The sequence below is a fragment of the Aotus nancymaae genome, unplaced genomic scaffold, assembly GCF_030222135.1.
Source record: "Aotus nancymaae isolate 86718 unplaced genomic scaffold, 86718_ANA_hifiasm-v0.15.2.pri h1tg000014l, whole genome shotgun sequence".
Taxonomy (NCBI): Eukaryota; Metazoa; Chordata; class Mammalia; order Primates; family Aotidae; genus Aotus; species Aotus nancymaae.
This window is the reverse complement of record NW_026988425.1, coordinates 27,248,395-27,255,843: the sequence shown is the minus strand read 5'-3', so window position 1 is coordinate 27,255,843 and position 7,449 is coordinate 27,248,395. Positions and strand designations below refer to the sequence as shown.

Sequence of the window (7,449 nt, the reverse complement as noted above, 5' to 3'; positions counted from 1 at the left end):
TAAAGTTTTCATAGAAAGACAAAAGACCCAAAATAACCAATACAATAACAAAGAACTCCAAAGACCAAAACTATTCAACTTAAAGACTTAATATATTGCTGCCGTATAAACATATAATAACCAAGACTGCAGAATCTTAGCAAAATAGTAGAAAAGTAGACTAATAGAAGGGAATAGAGCCAAAAATGGATGCACACAAATACAGTCAACTGATCTTGCAACGGAGCAAAGGCAAGTCAATGAAGAAAGGATAGTTCTTTGAATAAAGTGCTGGAACAAACTAAGCATCCATATGCAAAAAGAAAAAAGAAAAAAATATTTAGACTCAGATCACACAACTTTCACAAAACTTAACTGAAAGCAAATCACAGGTCTAAATGTAAAACTGCAAACTTGATATAGATTTACAAAAGATTACATAGTAGAAAATCTCAGATTTCTGTTTATAACGTTTTAGATACGATACTATAGGCATCATCCATAAAAGGTAAAAATGATCAGTTGAACTTTTATTAAAATTATTAAAATTAAACATTTATGCTCTGTTAAAGACAGTTAAGACAATGTAGATATGGAGGAAATGTTTGTGAAACACATGCTGAAAAATACTTATTTTTAAATATACAAAATTTTCTTGAAATTTAATCATAAAACACAAACAACCCAATAAAAAATGGGAAAAAAATCTGAACAGACTCTTTACCAAAGAAGACGTTCACATGACAAATGAATATATATTTTTAAAAGTTCAACAACATGTGTTACTAGGAAATTACAAGTTAATGCACAAATCAGATGTTACTAAACATCTCTAAGAAGCCTAAAATTAAAGACAGAAAATTGACAATGCCAATTGTAGGGAAATATGCAGACCAACAGGAGCTCTAATTCCTTTCTAGTGGGTATGTAAAATGGTGCAGACAATTTGGAATATTTGGTAAGAAATGTCTTTAAAAATAAGCATAGTCTTACCATGCAATACAGCAATCAATCTGCTTGGCATTTACTCAATTGATTTTAAAACATATGTCCACAAGAAAATGTTCGCTTTAATATTTATAGCAGATTTATCTGTAATAGCCAAAAATTAGAAACAACAAATATAACTTTCAATGAGTGAATGGATAAACACATTGTGCTACAGTCAGACAATGAAATATTACTCAGTAATAAAAAAAACAAAAGAGCTATCACCCCCCCAAAATATGAAGGAAACATAAATTCACATTGCTAGTGAAAGAAGCCAGTTTGAAAGGCTACATACTGTATTAAGTGTGTGACATCATGGAAAAGACAAAATTATGGCAATGAAGAAAGTATCAGTGGATTCCAGGGGTCTGAAAAAAGTGGGGGTAGGAAGACTGCATAAAGCACAGGGGATATCTGGGTGGTGAAACTATTCTGTATAATACTAAAATTATGGATATACAACATTGTGCACTTGTTAAAACCATAGAACCATTTCACAAGAGTGCGAACTTCAATGTAAACTATGCATTTTTATTAGCAATAATGCATCAGTATTTTGTCATAATCTGAAGATATTAATAGCAGAAACATGTGTGTGTATGTGTGCACACAGGCATGTTTGAGGGAGAAGTGTGAAAAAACTCTGTACTCTCTGCTCTAATTTTTTTTAAGAGAATTGTTTAACAAACTAAAAAAGACGTATACAATGATTAGAGGCTGTTAAAAATTGTACCAACCCTCCTTTTCTTGGCAGGGACCGGGCTTGTGGTCCCACTCCCTGTAATGTACAGAGGAAGAGAGAAAGGGCTCTGCCCCCCTCGGCATCATGTCTTCAGTACCGGTGGCTTCCCATCCTCTGGTTCTATCCTTAAGCGCCAAGACACAGGGAAAGAATGAATGAAAAAAAAGAAAAGAAAAAAAAATTGTACCAAAGTAGAACTGGATTTTATATCATGGAGAATAAAATGATGATTTACTCTATATAACAGCCTCTAATCACTGTATATAGGATATCTGGAGTCGATTATTAGGATATTAGATTTTTCCAACAGTTAAGGAGTGATTCATATGCATAAGACAGAATGTGTAACCGGTCGGATCAACAGGGTATCATATTTTTCCATGGAAGATGCAGTGGTTAGTAGGTGAGCAGAATGTAAATATACTGGGCCAAGATTTAAAAAATGGATAAAGAATCCAAATTAATGTAAAGGAAATAAATGTTAAAACTTCAAGAAATGAATATTCATTGAGGATTTTAATAACAGTTGAACTTACAGTATTGTTATTTGAAGTGCGAGAAGATGTAAGCTATGGGAAAGGTAAGACCAAATTTCATATGCTGTGCTAAAGATTTGTGACTTTATCCTGTACTTGGAGACAAGTCTGTGTGCATCTTTTGCATTCCATTACATATTACAAGAGAAATCACTCGTTGCTTTTGTTCTACATTGTGTTCCAAGTACGTATACAGAAGAATAGTGGCTACCAAAAAGATAGAACAAACAGTCAGAGAGGGATGAAATACAGGAGATATGGTAGGAAAAGCAACAAAGAAAAAATATTAAAAGCTTTTCAGATTATTAACAGTGACAAATGCTTTATAGATCAAGTAGCTTAAAAACTAAGTGAGCCAATCCATTTCGTAATTAGGAAATTACTAGTGGTCAGAGTCATTTCAGTGGTAACTGGATTGAAGTAGATTGAGAAGTAAGTTTGGAGTAAAAAACAGGAGGCAAACTGAGGGAATGTATTCTCTTCCCGGATCCACAAGGGGGCGCAGTTTCCAGAGCAGGAACTTTGCAGCGACATCCCTACCTGCCTTCTCCCACGTCTCCATCCAGGAGACTTAAGGGTCTTTGTTTAACTTTGGCGCGCTCAGGAAAGGATCAAAGATCAATAACTCCAGAGGCAGTTTAAAGGAACTCCTTTCATAGGCCCGGGGCTTGGAGAAGGTGGGAATTCCTCCCAGGTTAAAACTCCCCTTCTTGAACACCCCCTTGCATTCCATACTTGAGTCCCCTTCCACTACCTTTGTGGAAGCTTTCTTTTTCTCATCTTTTTCTCTCTCCTTTTTCTCTTTCTCTGCCTAAATAAATCACTTTCTGCAAAAAGTTTTTGGAGTCAGATATTTACTTATGAGCACACCACACCCGGCCTGGTACCCTCCCCCCTTCTTGGGTGAGTGAGAGACCAAGAGCCTGGAGTCCACTGGAAGGGGCAAGCTAAACCTCGCCGGCACCCCGAAACCCAGAAACAAAACAATTAGAGCAATGCTTAAATAAAATTAGATAGGCTAGTCATTAAAGAAGGACCCATGTTGGAGACAAATTTGTTTTAAATGGAAAAAAACTAGATCATGACTTTATGCTACAGCAAGAAAACCTTGAGAAATTTGGAAATATATGACAGGAGATATCAATGCGTCAATACTGTGCAGAGATAGAGTTTTCTGAAAGTGGAAGGAAGAAAAAGTGGACAGAGTACAAGATATGTGGGTGTTTTCACATGAAGTTGAGGAATTCTAGATGTAGAAACCAAGTTCAGCTAACAGGAGAACTAGGATAGTATTGGATGGGAAACTTGAGGACTATGTTGTGAAAAGATGTCTTGTGGTTTTGTGGTAAAGCTAAGTTACAATGATCCATGGCAATGATTAAAAACAGTTTGTCCTTTGTATTCCAAAGACTCCCTGAATCGGCAATCATATTAGGGCAGAGGAGGAAAAATATAAAATATTCATTAAGGCTATTAAAGAATATTCTTACGCAGGAGAAAAGAGAAATCAACATTAAGACTATTTCCTTAATCTGTTTTCTAACCCTAGTATTTTATAAATACATAAAAACCCTATAGAAGTGTAAGAAAGGGTAACCACTTCTGAGAAAGTAGGCCCTGAAGGCACATATTTTTGATAAGTCCAGTTAATTGCCTAGAAGCTCCTCCAGGCCAAGAGCAATCAATCAGTGAACATTTGTGTAGAGATGGCAGTGCCAATTCCCTTTGGCTATAAAAGGTTTACTGGAATTGATTTAAATCTCTTTTCAGCTAAAAGCATGTATGATTTACCTAGATTACTCTTTATATTACAGTTCTGTGTACTTTTCAGGTCTGTGTTCACTACTGAATTGTATCTACCTTAAGGCAAAGAGTAAGTGTTACTCATTCTTTCCTTTAGTCCGGAGCCATTCTCTCTCTCTATATGAAATGCATGCTCAATGCCTAAAATTATATATACATTAGTTTTAAAAAGTGTTTGCTAAAGAAAGAAAAATGCATTACACAAGGAAAAAGCACTCAGTATTAAATAGTCATTATTTCTGCTTGAGAACAGAAAAGACAAAATTCCATTGAAGTTTGAGATTTAGTATAGGCCCTCTGGTAATCTACTTTCCACTTTCTAAAATAATTGAGATGAATCTAAGAGAAAGATCTTAAAGTGGCCCTGAAGGAGTTACATCTTTGCCCTCTTTACAATGAAATACTACCATTTTTAGCCAATATGGCATATACTACATGGAATGTGTACAGAATTCAACATTCCTATAGTTGTCCTACAAGTCCATCATCATCTGAAACAAACAATAAAATAGCTGAAATACAGTTCTTATGAGATATCAATGATCCTGACTTTTTGAGCTATTACAAGTAATTAATGACATTATCTCTTCAATGCTTTTTGTACAGTTTCTCACAATTCTGGAGGCTGGACATCAAGAGCGATGCACCATGCTGGTAGTTCTGTTTTTCCTGAGGCTTCTCTCCTTGGCTTGCAGATGGCTGCTTTCTCCCTGTGTCTTGAAGTGTGTGTGTGTGTGTGTGTGTGTGTGTGTGTGTTTTCTCCCTGTGTCTTCAAGTGTGTGTGTGTGTGTGCATGCATTCCTTGTGTCTCTCTCTATCTTCTTATGAAGGCACTGTGACTTAGGACCCCACCCTAAGGTCCACAGAGTAATTTAATCACTTCTTTGATGACCTTATCTCTAAATAATCACATAGATTAGTGCTTACCCTTATGACCTCATTTAGTCTTAATTACCTCTTTAAATGCCTTATCTCCAAATATAGTTACAATTCTAGGTACCAGGAGTTGACACTTCACTTTATGGATTTCGGAGGACCGTGTCCCTCCGAAATCCATATATTGAAGTGTTAGCTTCAATATTAAATATTAAAATAATAATGTTAGTAATTATAACATTAATATTAAAAATAACGTTTTTATTTTTATAAGATTAAGTTATATATTATTAAAATAATAAAATACTAAAATAATGATAATTTTATTATCATTCAAATAGCTTAGCAAAATTAGCATTCTTTTTTTATAGTCAGGTGATAAACTTCTAGTGTTTTCTTTAAATAGCAAGTTATTTGATTGTATATTCTTTTGTAAGAAATTACCTTGAAACTTAATGACTTGAAATCAAACTTGTTTTCTTCACAATTTTGCATTTCAGGAATGTGAGAACAGTTTGGCTGAGCAGATACTCTTTGGTCCACGTTGAGTCAGTTGTTATTGGCCTGGCCTGAAGAGTTAACTTCTAGGAGAGCTGTTGCGCCCGGGTGCAGTGGCTCAAACCTGTAATCCCAGTACTTTGGGAGGCCGAGGAGAGCGGATCAGAGGTCAAGAAATCGAGACCATCCTGGCAAACATGGTGAAACCCCGTCTCTACTAAAAAAAAAAAAATACAAAAATTAGCTGGGCGTGGTGGCGCACGCCTGTAGTCCCAGCTACTACGGAGGCTGAGGCAGGACAATTGAACCCAGGAGGCGGAGGTTGCAGTGAGCTGAGATCGCGCCATTGCACTCCAGCCTGCATAACAAGAGCGAAATTCCGTCTCAAAAAAAAAAAAAAAAAAAAAGAGCTGTTGAATACATAACCAGTCCCTTTGACCAATCTCTCTAAACTTTCCAAGGATGTTTCAACCGCCAGGGTCTTCTCACATGACCTGAATTTTTCTTCCGGTTCAGCAGCAGCGTTGCAAGGAACCCGTGCAGGCACGTAGAGATGTGGGCCCGCTGCAGCAGCCCTTGTTCCTAGCTGTGCATAGTGGGCGACTCCGCGATTGCTCGCCCACACTCCCCTCGCCGCTCTGCGCCTGGCTCGTCCTCAGCAGGTATGGGATCTAGGCCAGCAGCAGGAGCCGAACACAGCCTGCCGGGCCAGCCGAGTAGGTGGAACAAACACCGTGGGTGCGAGCAAAACTCAGACAGAAGGTGCCGCCAGCCATATAGGTTTCAGCTGTGAAGCAAAATCCCAAGGATCCTGTTACATTACCAAACATTATTTACTTATCAGCAAAATTTAATTGTAAATCCGTGTCCACAGAATATCCCATATGATGTCACACAAAGTAACTTAAACAGCCACGACCCCTGCCTTCTGGAATTTTACAATATAGAGCAGAAAACAGACTGCTACAAAGGCATTAAATAAAAACCGAAGCACTGAATGATTATATTCAGTGCCAGAAAATGAAATCATGCATGACTTGCATGTCTTAATTACATTTTTATCAAACTTTAACTGACAAGTAGTAATAACGGCTAATCTCAAGTATAAATTTAACATATATTTTATTTATCACTGTAGTACAAAGGCTAGCAATCTACAAAATGCTTATGCTCCACAAAGCATGAGAGAAACCACAGGCTAGATATTAGTTGAAATTATAGATTAGCCTTTTTTTTTTTTTTTTTTTTTTTGTGAGACGGAGTCTTGCTCTGTCACCAGGCTGAAGTGCAGTGGTGCAATCTCGGCTCACTGCAACCTCCGCCTCCTGTATTCAAGCAATTCTTCCGCCTCAGTCTCCAGAGTAGCTGGGACCACAGGTGCGCGCCACCACGCCCGGCTAATTTTTTTTTTTTTTTTTTTTTTTTTAGTAGAGACGGGGTTTCACCATATTGGCCAGGATGGTCTCGATCTCTTGACCTGGTGATCTGCCCTCCTCTGCTTCCCAAAGTGCTGGGATTACAGGCGTGAGCCACCGCACCCTGCCCTGTGTGAGTAATATTTTTATATATCATTTTCTTAGAGATTAAAATATAGAAATGTTGATGCAGGTATTGAAAACTTGGTAACACTTCATTTTGCATAGTGCAACTTGATCAAGTGTGGAATAAATGTATTTTGAGGGGGAATAAATATATATATCAGCCCTGTATCAGAGATATGTTTTGCAGCTATTCTCCCAGTCTTTTCATTTTTTTAAATATTGCTTTTCTTTCAATTTAATTATGGAAGAATTTTGTTTTGTTTTGTTTTAAGGTAAGATACTGATTTCCATAATTTATAATCTTTTATAGTTTAGAGACAGCTAGCTTAAGTGTCAAGCAAAGTTAACTTTAGAAAGGCCAAACAATTCTTATTTTAGCATATATTCAAAATAACAGAATGAAAATATTCCTATTTATTGGTGTCATATACAACGCAGAAAATTTCTAAATCTCATTTCCATAAGAAATGCACATACACAAATA

The 7,449-nt window shown here is 36.7% G+C and overlaps 1 non-coding gene across 1 annotated transcript; it reads left to right on the top strand.

The window, feature by feature from the left end:
- The first annotated feature begins 1,706 nt into the window (after positions 1 to 1,706).
- Positions 1,707 to 1,855, top strand: LOC135275019 (small nucleolar RNA SNORA57). Its single transcript, XR_010342742.1, has one exon. It is a non-coding gene; the product is annotated as a small nucleolar RNA SNORA57 (small nucleolar RNA).
- Positions 1,856 to 7,449: the final 5,594 nt, after the last annotated feature.